Here is a 13,779-nt window from a genome sequence, read left to right as displayed (position 1 = left end):
CAAACCATTTAATTGAAATCACTTTTTTAAAAGGAGGGGTAGGTGCCAGAGTAGGAGAAAGATCTTGGCAAAAACCTTATATGCACTTTTTCCACCATTGGATTGACCAGACAGGGCCACAAAGCTGATACAACAGGATTAGCAAAATTGCATTGTTGGACATAGGCACAGCGTGACAGGTGCTACAGCAAAGGCATTTGGCAGGATTAACCTGCCAAGGATAAAGATGTAGCAGACAAGGGGCTGAATTAATGGACTGGCATGACCGAAGCAGGGAAATGTATTTGCATGCGATATTAACTGTGCTAATAAACTCCAGGCTGAGCTCAGCAGGCCGGGCAGCCTCTTTGAACCAGGGGTTTTATTTTTCACCTAGAAGGCTTCTGCCAAGATAGGCTAAAACAAACATGCTTTACAGGTTGCCCTTTGGTTTTTTTGCCATCATCTTAAAGTAGACATGCTGTCTTAAATGCCTACAACAACATGTGTGCTTTACTGACCATGTAGAATGATTCTAATATCTCAGAATTTGGAAGCCAAAAGGTCCTCCATTTAGAGGGTGATTGTCTATGAAAAAGCAGTAAAGAAATATAGATACAGCACACTCTGGAAAACACCTACTTGGGATAGGTTGTTTTGTCTGAGTTTTATATTCTGATTTCCTGAAAGTCAGGGTGGGTCTGGAGTGAGCAGGCAAGATGCTCAAGATGCAGAATCTCAGGAAGCACTCATGGTCTAGCTCAGACAAGAGCAGGATCAGCACGGAGGGTGCCTCTCTCCTCTCGCCCTGGCCCCATCCTGGCAACAGCATAACATCCACCCATTCAAAGCCATGAGTGGACTTGAATACACTTCACACTGACACTAACTGCACTGCTGAGTGTTGAGAGGTGGTCCAGGAAGCATTGTAAGAGACTGAGGAAGGGAGCCAGTAAAGGTTACTGCTGCTGGCACATGCAGACCTCTGTGAGCTGGTGTAGAACACATCTCAGGGTTATCCCACCCAGGGGGCCAGAGAGCCGCGTGTTTATCCGTTAACCCCTGTCCGTCACTGGCTGATGCTCCTTGGGAATGTTAACTCCTTGGCACTCAGCCGGCCCACATGCAGCCTGAAGACCCCCGTTCTGGCAGGGGTCTGGACTGGGAGTTTGGGTGGCCATGGAGATGAAGAACTGCACTTAATATGGCAAAATATTGGAAATTTCTGGACATTCTGATGATTCATAGGGTACACAAAGAACAGATTTTTTACTATCATGGTGCCCTTACACCCCTTGCTTTGCAGGAACTCCTCATGGAATGGAAGCACATCCAGGCTGAAGGCCCCTGTGTTCCAGGTGCTGTGTGAGTGCTGACCTGCCAGGTGACTCCACGATGGCTTCCGTCCTCAGGGTCACCATCAACTAAGACAGACTGAAGATGTAAGTAGTAATGGAAGGACACAAAAGGTACAAGAGTCAGAGGCCAGGCCAAGAGCGCAAGCTGAGCAAGGGGCAAGGAAGGCCTCCTTGATGGCTAGCTCCAGAACTGGGACTGCAGAAAGAGGAATTTTCTGGATAGAAAGGGGTGTGGGCCTTCCAGTCAGGTTCAGATCCACAGAAGCATGCCCACATGGTATGCTGGGGCACCACTGCACCACCGGGGAGGGTCATGCTGGAAAAGAGACTGCAGGATCTGGGACTCACTCTTTCCTGAGGCAATGGGGAGTTTAGGAGAGGGTGAGTCAGATCAGCATGAAGTTAGCCTACAGTCAGGAAGATGAGTTAACAGGTCTGACAGTCTATTGAAGTAAAATTATTCATAACAGAATAGCACCATGTATGTTTCTAAAATACTTGGTGCCATATTTATTCCCCTGAGGGATTCATCTGAGCACTTAGAAAAGAATAACTGGGCCATTGAGTCTTGGTTAAAATCATTCATTCATCCAACCAGTATTCATCAAGTATCTCCCACATGGCCAACGCTGGGAACCCAGTGGTGAAGTTGGAGGAGACTTCACTCATATGCCATGAGAAATGCAAGGAAGAGGACCAGATACCTGTAGAGCATGTTACAGAGGAGTCAGGTCTGGTCTGGGGTTGGAGGTCCAGGAAGTGACTGGAGTTGAAGCTTGAAGGAGTTGGTATTCAACATGCAGAACTGGGAAAAAGGCATTCCAGGCAGAGGAAGCAGCTTGTGTGAGGGCCCTGGGGTGGGAGGGAGCATGGTTCATTTGAGAAGTTAAGAAAGCACAGAGAGTAAGGAGGAGAGAATAGGGAGGGTTAGGGGAAGCGGGGGTAGGGCCTGTGCCAGGCCTGGCCCTGCTCTTTAAGGTGCCAAGTCCTTGCAAGCATTTGAAGTTAAAACATGATGGCCATTTATTGATGATTTATTGATCTCTCTGTATCCCCTTGGGCATTGGTGGATTCTCAACAGAACCACAAAGTGGAGTTGGCTGCAGGTGAGTCTGTTCATGGCCTCAGCTTCTCACCTATTCCTGAGTCACCTTTTGCCTCTCAGACACAGAGATGGGATAGCGCCAGGATGTGGGTTTGTGTTATCTAATTTCTTGGAGTTTGTACAGGTTTTACCTGGTACCAGCGTGACCTTCCCATGTACCCTCTTGGTCAGCAACTTTTTACGAGGAGTTAATCCCACTTTCTGGAACTTGCTCATTCTCAAAGTGAGTGGTTATTGGTCCTGAGACAGTCCGCAGAAATTTCAGCCCCATGGGAAAGAAAAAATTCCAGGTCTCTACCTTATGCTTGGAAAGCCAGCCGTGTTAACTTAGTCAACACCAATGCTCATCAAATATGCACATTTATCTAGTGTTCCCAACCTAGATTCCCAGCCTGGGATTCTGTGGGCCAGAGGCCCCAGTGTAGTGTAGAGATTATAGCCTAATGTCCCAGCAGAGAATCTTTGATTGCAGATAGGAAAAATCCAGACATTTCTGAACTCCAAGACCACGGTGATTTACATGGCTTGGTGATAAGCTATGATTGATAAATTACTCAAAGTTTCTGCTTCCCCCAACTCTGGCAAGAACTTTGGCAGAACTTCTATGCCATATCCAGTACTAGGAAGTTGCCAAGTTTATGTCCTTAAAATAAAGTGGGTTCCAAGATAGATGGCAGAAAGTGGGAAATGTGATTTTTCTTGATTGGGTAACTAAGAACCACACAGCAGGCGGGAGCCATTTTGGGCCAAAGAGCTGTTCATTTAAAGTGTTTATTGACACCTGGAAATAGGGTTTAAACTTCAAATGCTATTTTCACGTCAAGTTTATGCTATATAATTTCATAATGGTGATAAAATCTAGGCAGCTACCAAAAGGAGAGCTCCCAAGTGATCTTACTACTGGGTTTCCCTAGTACAGACATTCAGGATCCTGGACCAGCTGAAACCAGGGGAGGAAGCGCCCTGGCGGGTCACCGGCTGATGGAAAGGCAGGTGCTGTGATGGTTAAGTGTGTCCATGTTGGCTACCTGATTTCTTTTCAGCCAGTCTCAGCTTTGGTTGGTTTATTTGACTGCCTCAAATCCTCAGTGGTCACCCTTATTTTTTATCTGGAATGTGTTCCCCACTCTGTAGAGGACTGAGTCAGGGAGATTGCTGTGCATCCTTGAAGGGTTCCATTTTGACCCTGATCATCCTCAGTAGACATGGAAGCTACTCCAAGCGTGGCCTTGGAGGTTTGGGGACCCTGGACAGCATACAAATTAAGAGGTGAGGGACAGCCGAGGGAAAGAAATTACTCAGAATATGCAGTAAGAACCATGTCTGGTTTCTGGTTTCTGTGTTTGGCAACACAGTAATGGGATTCCTTGCATTTCTCCCAGAAAAGCATTGGTGGGGAAAAACTTTGTTCTGGGAGGTATGGTGATCATCAAATACTATGAAGGCCCACACTGGACATACTTAAGCTGTGGAGGGCTGTGTTTCCCTTTGAGCATTTGTTGAAGGCAGATCCTCTTCCCAGAGAAATACCAACGCACAGGTAAGTCTGTGTTCAGGACCCAGGACTCCTTGGAGCCATGGATACCCACCCATGACCCCTATGGGATGGGGAAGTTCACAAAAGGCACAATGAAAAAAAGTCTTTCAGGTGGGGCTGGGGAGGGCAGTGAAATGTTGGCATGTGCTTGCTTCCCGGTTCTCACTTCTGGCTGTTCTCTGTCCTCTCTCCACCTCCAGCAGCAGCAGCACAAAGGCATCTCTACGCGCATCGGCCTGCCCCAGAGACCTCCCTGGCATGGTGTGGTGGGGCAGCTGGTGTTGTGAATCAGGCCGTTGCCAATCAGAGAACGGCTACTTCACAACACCAGGGCCACACCACACTACAGACAGCATTCCAGCTTCAGAACCCGCAAGGGCGCCCTCTGGCGAGGCAGCTACACCCGCCGCAGAGGACCCTCGGCTCTAGAACCCAGGCACGCGGCTTTCCAGTTCTGGGCTGGCTGCTGCAGCTCCCCTGCAGACACTGGCCTCCTGAGGCTGCTGTTTATCCCCCAACACAAATGCTCCACTTTTAAAGAAAAGACACTCCTGGTAACATTAGCTTCCTGCAGAGAAAATGGTGCTACCAGGTTTCCCACTGTGAAAATGAAGTTATGGGCCATCAGGAGGGTTAAGCGCCACTCAACTGAACATTTCCTCCTAGGTGCCAAAACACACAGTGGTTGCGGAGCTGGGACCTTTGTTTTGATACTTGGTGATGGTAGCTTTGAATAGGGCAAAGTAAAGGGAAGGGAGGACCTAGTAATAGGACGGTGGCCTCCTGGAGAGAGGAAGGCTGTTTGTAGCCACATATACAGGTAATGCATCTACTTCCTAGATGGTCCCAGGGTCCCTGGAAAGCAAACACCTTTCTTGGCCAGGGAGAGTTCCACAGCTCTCCATCAGCGCATGTCCCAGTGACCTGAGGGCTGGACGAGAACCAAACATGGGATTGTTCCTAGGGCACTGATCTGCCAGACACTCCATCAAAGGTAATACTTGCCATCACCTGTGCTGACAGATGGGCTTCCTTTCCCCAGGTCCTTACAGCCATGGACCCAGCAGAGCTGGAAAACTAATGGAGGTCTCTAGAGTTGGAGTAGTATTTTGTGCCTAACTTAAATCTTATATGTGACATCACCATTTTTCGGAGCCCAAGCAAGAGTTTTCAAGATAGAGTGGCTGGGTTGGCTAGTGTCCTTTCCAAAACACTAATAAAAAGGAGGATGTTCCTCTCTCTAGCTTTCTACAGGACAAAGATCCAGAGCCACTCTGATTAACTCAGGCCCAGTCTATAGTCTGTTTGTATAGGGTTCTTGCTGCTCTGAAAACCAGAGAGATGGATAAAAACAAGCACCATGCAAACCTTGCATAGCACCCAGGTTACATAGAGCCTGAGTTAACCAGAGCCACCTGCATCTGTATCACCTTAGAATTCTGGAGGGTGAGTCTACTTCTGTAAAGTTCTATCCCTCACTCCATCCCTATATCGCTAAGGGCATCTCTGAAATTCGTACTAAATTATGTTTAGGGACAAATATCTTCAAAGCAAAATAGTCCCAGTTTTCAGAAAGGGCTTCTTGCCGTCTCCTAAGAATTCATCCAGTTACCAACTCCCCTACCACCAACGGAGTCCAAGCTAGAGCCACTCATGGTGTGGTCCATGGGCGGCAGCTTCAGCATGTTGGAAAAGCAGGATCCCAGGGACCACCATGCACCTGCTCCATCAGAATCTCCAGTGGCCAACTCGGGGAACATAGCCAGACCTAATCTCTATAAAGAATGTTTTTAAAAATTAGACAGGGGTGTGGTGGCACACACCTGTAGTCTCATCAGCTACTCAGACAGCTGAGGTGGGAGGACCTTTTGAGCCCAGGAGTTTGAGGCTGCAGTGAGCAGAGATTGTGCCACTATACTCCACCTTGGGTAACAGCAAGACCCTGTTTCAAGAAAAAAATCTCCAGTGGGAACAGCAAGCTGGGCAGGAACTATGTTACAGGCACTCCAGGGGATGCTTCAAAACCACTTCCACCCCTTTTGGGTCTCCCCACAACCTCTCCAGCTTCCATTTCAGCCTTATCTCTTCCACATGTTATAACCAGAATGATCTTTTCAAAATGCACTCCTAAATCACGCAAATGCCTCCCATTCCTGGCCTTATAACTGCTTAATGGGTTGTCCTCACACTAACTTCAGTGGGACCCGTGAATGACATCCACTCCCTTCCCCACCCTCCTCCCTTTTTATAAGATCCCTCTGGCCCCTGCCCCAGGGCCTTCGTTCAGCTCCACCCTATCTAGAAGGCTCCCAGCTGCCTCCAAACTCCCATCATTGATGCCTGACCGTCCTCCAAGTTTCAGACAGAGCTAACTCCCACTACCCTGAAGGCCAGGTCAGGTAACAGCTCTCCCGTGCACTCAGCAAGCTGAATTCCATCCCTTCAGAGCATTCATCTCATTTTGTCATTACTTGTTCATTAGTGGGAATCTTTGCTGAATCTGTGTCTTTCCCACTGGCCATAAGCTCCTTGAGGGCAGGGATATTCAGCTTCATTCACTGCTGTACCCTCCAGCCTAGTTCAGTGTCTGGCACTGAGTAGACACTGAATAAATCTGTTCAATGAATGGATGAGCACAGCCCAAGCCCAGTGTCCTTCAAGGTCAGACACTCTTGCTATTTGTTGAAGCCCTGGGTCTTTGTTTCCTTTCAGTGGTATCATCATTAATAGCAGCAGGCAATTACAGAGTAGAAACTGTGCCAGGCACTGCCCTGAGCCCTCCATGTACATTTAGCCATGTACTCGGTGCCTCCATTTCCTCCTCATAAGCAGGCAGGTCATGTAACTACCCTATCAGGTAAGTACCAAGACCACATCATCCATATTGTTGGTGATTGGTGTCACTGCTGTTTAAACCCAAGCACTCTGGCCCCAGAGTCCATGTGCTGAGCCACTGCTCCCTGCTGCTGAGGAGCCAGCATGAAGGGGACAAAGCTGATGATGGAAGTCCAGGGCCGCTCCCAGGGACTGAGCAAAGCCTTCTCTATTCTCAGAGGCTTCCACTCTGGTTTCTTAAACCAGGTAGACCAGGCAGTGTTCTCTCCCTTTGTGCATTTGTAGATTCTAACCTTGTTTAAAGCACTTCATAATGGAACCTGATTAAAAACCTAATAAAATATAAAATGGGGTCAAGTCCAGAGAGAGAATGAGAGAACCATTTAAGATCTAGAGGATGCTCTACTTAATTTTGGTATTGAGCTGCTGAATTCATTTGAAGTTTGTACAGTGACCTTCAGAGGTTGAGACTGCAAAGGCAAATTGTTCCCCCCACCCACCTCACCCCACCCCTGCCCAGAACTCTTTCCTCAAGGCTAGCCTAGGAGACCATAGCCTTGGGCTGCCTCCCCTGCATGCTTAGATCCAGCCAGAGCCCCCCCGCTGGGCCACAGACCTCCATCCCCATGGCAGCTTCTTTTCCAAAGTGCATTCACCTCATTGAGAACAGCCTCTCCTCTCCTGAACATTCCAGGCCTTCCATTCAGGCTGACTTAATGCCACCTGGCCAGAAAAAAACAGTGTCCATTCCCCCTTTTCTAAAACCTTGATTTTGTGATCATTTGAACCTCTGAGTTTAGAATCGCTGTATTATAACTTCCTTGGGATCCTATCTTTGCAGCTAGCCACATTCCAAATTATAAGACTCTCTCTGGAAGCCTGTTGTAGACAACCAAAAGCCCCGGTGATGCAGGGAGCTCACCAGACACACACTTTTATACTCACCACCTTATCTTAAGCTGGTTACCATCTGCTGACCCCAGTCAGTTATTCTGGGAAAAGCTGGGTTTGGAAAAGGAGTTCCCCGAATGTATTTAATATCAAATGGAGCAATGGTTCTCAAAGTGTGCTCCCTGGAGCAGCAGCGGCACCAGCATCTCCTGGGAACGCTTTAGACATGCACATCCTCCAGCCCCACCCACCCCTGCTGAGTTAGAAGCTCTGCGGTGAGGCCAGTGCACTCAAGTTTGACAACTACCAAAATAGAGTAAAAGATGGGGGAGAAAAACCCCTCGAGTATCAAAGGTTAGAAGGCCACAATAGTGAAGCGTCTGTGCCTACCATTTGCAGAATGTGGAAAGTTTAGGGTGTTTACTACTGTATGTTGAATAATGATTCCCTTAAAACTTTTGTGAATTGTAAAAGTAAATCCCTAGGAATGCTGGGCAGTGATAACCTGACTCTCCCATTTTCACCTGCGTACACATGCCCAGAACATCCTTTTCTCCCTCACAACAGGGAAGTTGGAAGGTAAAAGTTATTTTCTACCAATATAAAGTCTTAGATTTTTATTTACTAAATTCTTAACACAGTACATGGCACAGTTACCTTTTAAAGGCTTTCCATTTCTTTAATCTGAGCCCACAGCAACCCCATTTTAAGGAGAGGAACTAGAGCCAGAGAGATTTAGGAGCCAGCCTGTACCTCAGGGATGAGAGATATTACTTGCTGGAGCAGAGATTTGAGCTTGGCAATGCTCCCAGACCCACACTTGCCCTTGCTTTTGATTTTCTACCTCCCTAATGAACAAGTGGGGATCATAAAAGTCAGCTGTGCCCAGCTTAGAGCACCTGTTTCTGTCTGAGCAATGAAAAGCCATTTGATTGGCAGTCAACTTGGAGAAACCTTGACCCTAAAAGATAATGCCGTAAAGACCAAACACACTGAGCGGTCATAGCATTTCAACTTGACAAAATTTGTCATACTCTTTTCTTGAGGTGGACTTCTTTTTTTTGCTAGTGGCAGGGGTAGATTTCCTTGTTTTGCTGGTAATTATCGCCATTTACCTTAGACTTCATAGGTGGTTTTTTATGTATTCCTCGTGAAAGCCATAGCCAAAGACCTTTTCAACCCCAAGCATCTGTCTCTTGGTAGGTACCGGCTTCAGGCAAGTGGCTTCGCTCATTAAGAAAATATAGTAATTTGAGTGTCATTGCTACAAGGGAAGTGTTCCTATGTACTCCATTACACCAACTGCAGTGAGACTATCAGGAAAGCTTTGGGTACCGTCCCCAGGCACTGCACATCACTCTGCTGAAATTTCAGGAAAAGTTTACGGGTCTCAAGGACAGAGTTGAAGTCAAAAAATTTCACCTTCATGTTAATTTTTTATGGATTTTTTAAGGGTGGGGGGAGGCAAAAAGATTCATTTCACCATTCCCTTTGTCTCCTTAAAACTCAGAAGAAACCTCACAGACCAATGAGAGAGTTTGAAATCACTATTTTAAGAGGCATAGCATAAAAGAATTTTGATAGAAAAGTAGAGCAAAATAAGCAGTAAAACCTCATCCCTAACATTCTCCAGCTGCCTGACATCCTGGTTCAGTTCCGGAGACTTGGACCACTGCTCCCTAGTTCCAGGGGGTGGCACAGGAGACAAAAACAAGACCTGAGGCTGAGACCCAACAGAAGATGAAACTTGGGAGCAGCCTCAGCTCTGGGAATCCTCACTTCCTGGCACAGCAGGTTTGGGTGCCGCAGAGCCCAGGGCTAGACGCCTGCCAGCAGTCCATCAGTCACGGTCTCAGATGAGTGGCATCAAGGTAGAGCCCACTGAGGTGAAGGAAGGAGCTGTGAGGGACACCTGCATCCTGCTGCAGAAATGTCTGCCCCCGCCTTGTCCCACCGCAGCTCCATCTCACAGTTGGAGAAGCGGAAGCAAAGCAACCTGTCCTGGACCATGCAGCCTGGTCCTCTGTTTCCAGAGCCAGAGGTCTTTGTGCTCTGAAACAAAGACCGTGACCCCATTAACCCACTGGCACTTACTGTGTGCCAGGCACTCAGCCTGTGTTGTCTCGTTGCGGCACAGAGCAGCCCTGGGAATGGAAGCAGTGTCATCATTCCCATTTTTCAGGTGAGGCACAGGCTCAGAAAGGTCAAGAAACTTGCTCATGGTCTCACAGCTGGTGAGTAGGTTGTCAGACTCCAAAGATGTGTGCTGCTAACCCTGCCCAAAGGGACTTCCTCCTCCTCCCTCCTTCCCAGGCAGTTCTCCCAACACCCGCCAACAGGCAACGTAGGTGTGATTGCCTTCAAAGTTTTCTACTTGCCTTCAAGCTTGAAGCACTGGAGACTGAGGGAAGAGAGCACTGGAAGTGGAGGAAGAAAAAAGAGCTGTTCCCTCCAAGGTTGTTCCCTCGGGCCTGACTCGACTGGAAGAAGCAGGGTGTATATGTGTGTGTGTAATTGACTTTGTGACCATGAAACTGAGTTAATACTCTTCTGTCTTTGCCTGTTTCTTCTTGTACATCACCTAGAGGAATACCCATTAATGTTTAGAGGCAGAGAACAATAGAAAATAGCACTGTTCAAGGACCAAAAATTTAAAAAGACTGCTGACATACAGCATAGAATGTGAAAGTCCCTGATAATCTTATCCCTAGGGATAACCACTTGCCATTTTTTTTACAATTTGAATTCTTTATGATTATAAAAGTCATACACATTTAAAAATACTTAAAAATAAATGCTTCATTGCTCAGGTTACCTTGGTACCTGCAAGGTCTGAGACCACATCCATCAATGCAGTTTGCTGCGTGGATTACCACATCTCCCCACCATTGACCTCGATTTTTTTACTCAGAGCAAACAGAATGGGCAAGGGCTGACCTGAAATCCTTTTGAAACACAAGCTGGATCCTAGGGCTTTGACCTCCACTGCTCACTGCCACACGGGATCCGTGTCTGCGCCCCACTCTTCCCCAGCCCCACTGGCCTTCCTGCTGCTGCTCACACAGGCCTACTCCTAAGGCCTTTGCATACTCTGTTCCCTGCAGAGGCCTCTGTCTCTGAACAAATGTGGGACCCATCTCTGCCAAGGCTGGGAAGCAAACAGCCCCCACTTTGCCTTGCCAGCCTGTGTTTGCACCATTCCTGTGCTGGCCCCTCCCAGCTGCCTTCATGTGGGATTTGAGCTCTGGGAAGCTGGAAGTTTATGGAGTCCACTTCCCTCATTTTGCATATATGGACGATAAAGCCCACAGGCAAGGGCTCTGACAAAAGGAAACATTCCTTCCATTTGGCATTGTGATGCAGAGGCTGTCACAGACAAGCCTGGGAATTGGGGGTACATCTTGCTGAGCCTAGAGATAGAAAAGAGCTTCTAGGCTGCCTTCCCTGAGCCCCAGGTCAGGCCCCTCCAGGACACAGTTGCATGGCACCCTGTTCTTTAAAACACTGCACACTAATGACTATGCAAAGGATTAACTGACTTTTCAATATTCTTGTTTTCTACCAAGTGATAAGCTTCAGAAGGACAAGGTATGAGTCGGTTTTGCTCTTTTGCCTTCCCCAGCACGTGGCACAATGCCCAGCACATAGTGTTTTGAGAGACAGCTGACTGGCTGTCTCATACAAGGCCCTGCTCTGTTGGGCACAAGGGCTGCTTAACACGTTCCTATGCTACAAAAGAAAGTGCTCCTCTCCTCCAGGAGCCACCAAATAAATTCAGATACTAATGCCAAAGAGAAGGCAGCATCGGCTTGGGGAAAGAGTGCCTTTAAGGCACTTTCTCTCTATGGAGGCAGTGTGGAATGATAGGGATGATCTAGGACCTAAAGGAGAGACCTTAAGTCTTACTTGCAGCCAAAAGCCTTCAAACCTGAGCTAGCCAGAACTGTTATGTCAGAATTCTCACCCATGACAAGAAGCCCAGAGGGAGTCCAGGGTTGATGCATTGACTTAAGGTGTCATCAAAAGCTTAGACTTTACCCTTCTGCTGCACCACCCTTATTACCTTGTGGTCACAAGAGGACTACTGCTGTTCACGTCATCACTTCCACATTCCAGAAGGAAGAAAGGAGAGGTAGAGGGCCAGAAGTATCCCCTCCTTTTATCAGGAGTCATTAACTTTCCCAGAAACTTCCATGTCCACCCAGCAGACTTCCACTTACATCTCACTAGGCAGAACTCCTATCACTTGGCCACCCCAGTAGTTAGGGAAGCTGGAAAGGTGAGCATTCAGCTACAGAGAGTGGAAGCACAAGCAGCAAGGGAAGAACAGATCAGTAATTGCTATAGAGTTTCCTGCCCAGCAGCATCTGCCAAAACTAGGTAAATTATTTTTTAACATAATAGTATTTTTGTGGATTTTCTTATTACAAAAGCAGTGCATATATATTGTTACTTTGAAAAATAAAGATTTTAAATCTTCAACAAGCCCATTACTCAGAAGTGATGACTGTTATTCTTGGTTTATTAGCTTTCTAGATCTTTGTATTTTTTTTAACGTGGGTGGAACCACAATATGGGTTGCTCTGAAATTAGCCTTTGCACTTGGCATTGTGAAAAATCTTTCCAAATCATTAAATGTTCTCTGCAGAATTACATTTTATGTATTTGTGTTTCACTGAATAAGGCACATAATTTGTTTATTCAGTCTCTTGGTGTTCGGCATGTTTATAAAAGTAAAATGTGAGAAACCAAAACTAGTGATTCTCCTTGTAGCTCAATCTTTGACCCAGATGTTCCCCTTCTAGGAATGTCTTGGAGTATTTGTGGATGTGTACATCTTTAGAGCTTTTGAAACTTCCCACCAAATCGCCTTTCTAGATGAACTGTTCCAATATACGATCCCAAGAAATGAGAGTGCCCATTTCCACCCCCTAAAATTTTCACCAACACTTAAAAAAAAGACTGGGGAACAGGAATGGTAACCTAGCCCAGCCCTCGTTTCCAAGATGAGAGAACAAAGGGAAGCACTTGCACAGGACACACGGCATGGCCAGTCCTGGAACCCAGGCGGCAAGATGGAAGGCCAGGCCCCTCCGGGGTTCTCAAGGACAGACGGACAAGGTCAGAAGACTTCGGGGGCATGACGCCTTGTAGACCGTGGGTGTGTGCAGTCCCTGGTCTGGCAGTCCCTGGGTGGACAGATTTGCTTATGACTCAGCATTGTATTTCAACCCAAGTTGTGTGACCCTAAGCTTCTCACTTAACTGTTCCTGGGATCAGTAAAAAGAGGAAATAGGGCCCAGAACCAGGTCCTGTTGTCAGCCATCATGTCTGTTAGGGACTGAATTGTGTCCTCCTAAACTTATGTGTTGAAGCTCTAACCTCCAATGTGATTGTATTTGGAGATGGGACCTTTAAGGAGATAATAGAGGTTAAATTAGGTCATAAGGGTGGGACCCTAATCCAATAAGACTGGTATTCTCCTAAGAGGAAGAGACTCCAAAAAGGTGAGTTACCAGAGGAAAGATCATGTGAGGACTCAGCGAGGAGGTGGCCTTCTACAACCCAAAAAGAGAGGCCTCAGGAGAAACCAAACAGTCCAAGCTACGTTGATCTTGGGCTTCTAGACTCCAGAACTGTGAGAAATACCTTCCTGTTGTTTTAGCCAACCAGTCTGTGGTATTATGGCAACCGCAGAACACTCATACAGTGCCCCAACAGGTGTAGCAATCACTGCTACTTCTGAATCTCAAGCCACAAGTGTCAGATACCCTAAAACTGGAGTCCGATTCTTTCCATAATCCTTGAATATGCATGTGGCAGATGCTATGGGTGCCCCACCCAGGGCTGTGATGGACATTTCCCTGCATGCTGACTGCATCCACACCACCCCTCCCCAGCTATATATACTTGAAGCTCTTGCTGGTGCCCTGGGAGCCGCTCAGCCTACATACAGGCCATAGGTGCTAAGTGCCTGGGAGCCAACGCCCATGAGGCTGTATTCCACCAGTGAGGAATGGAAGTCAGAATTGTCCCAACATTCTGCACAGCTCCTCAGATGGTCTCCAGCAGGA

General features: G+C 47.3%; 1 long non-coding RNA gene across 3 annotated transcripts in view; it reads left to right on the top strand.

The window, feature by feature from the left end:
* LOC129058271 (uncharacterized) overlaps positions 1-12,945 on the top strand; it is a 124,080-nt gene extending 111,135 nt beyond the window's left edge. For 2 of the 3 annotated variants that reach the window (XR_008523337.2, XR_008523336.2), the window contains exon 4: positions 1,286-12,945. This is a non-coding gene — a long non-coding RNA (uncharacterized LOC129058271). The remainder of the gene's footprint in view (positions 1-1,285) is intronic. The other variant, XR_010139210.1, reaches the window with a different exon arrangement.
* Positions 12,946-13,779: the final 834 nt, after the last annotated feature.

The sequence above is a fragment of the Pongo abelii genome, chromosome 2 (genome assembly GCF_028885655.2).
Source record: "Pongo abelii isolate AG06213 chromosome 2, NHGRI_mPonAbe1-v2.0_pri, whole genome shotgun sequence".
Taxonomy (NCBI): domain Eukaryota; kingdom Metazoa; phylum Chordata; class Mammalia; order Primates; family Hominidae; genus Pongo; species Pongo abelii.
Note: the sequence above shows the minus strand (reverse complement) of the source record. Positions and strands in the feature narration are given on the sequence as shown.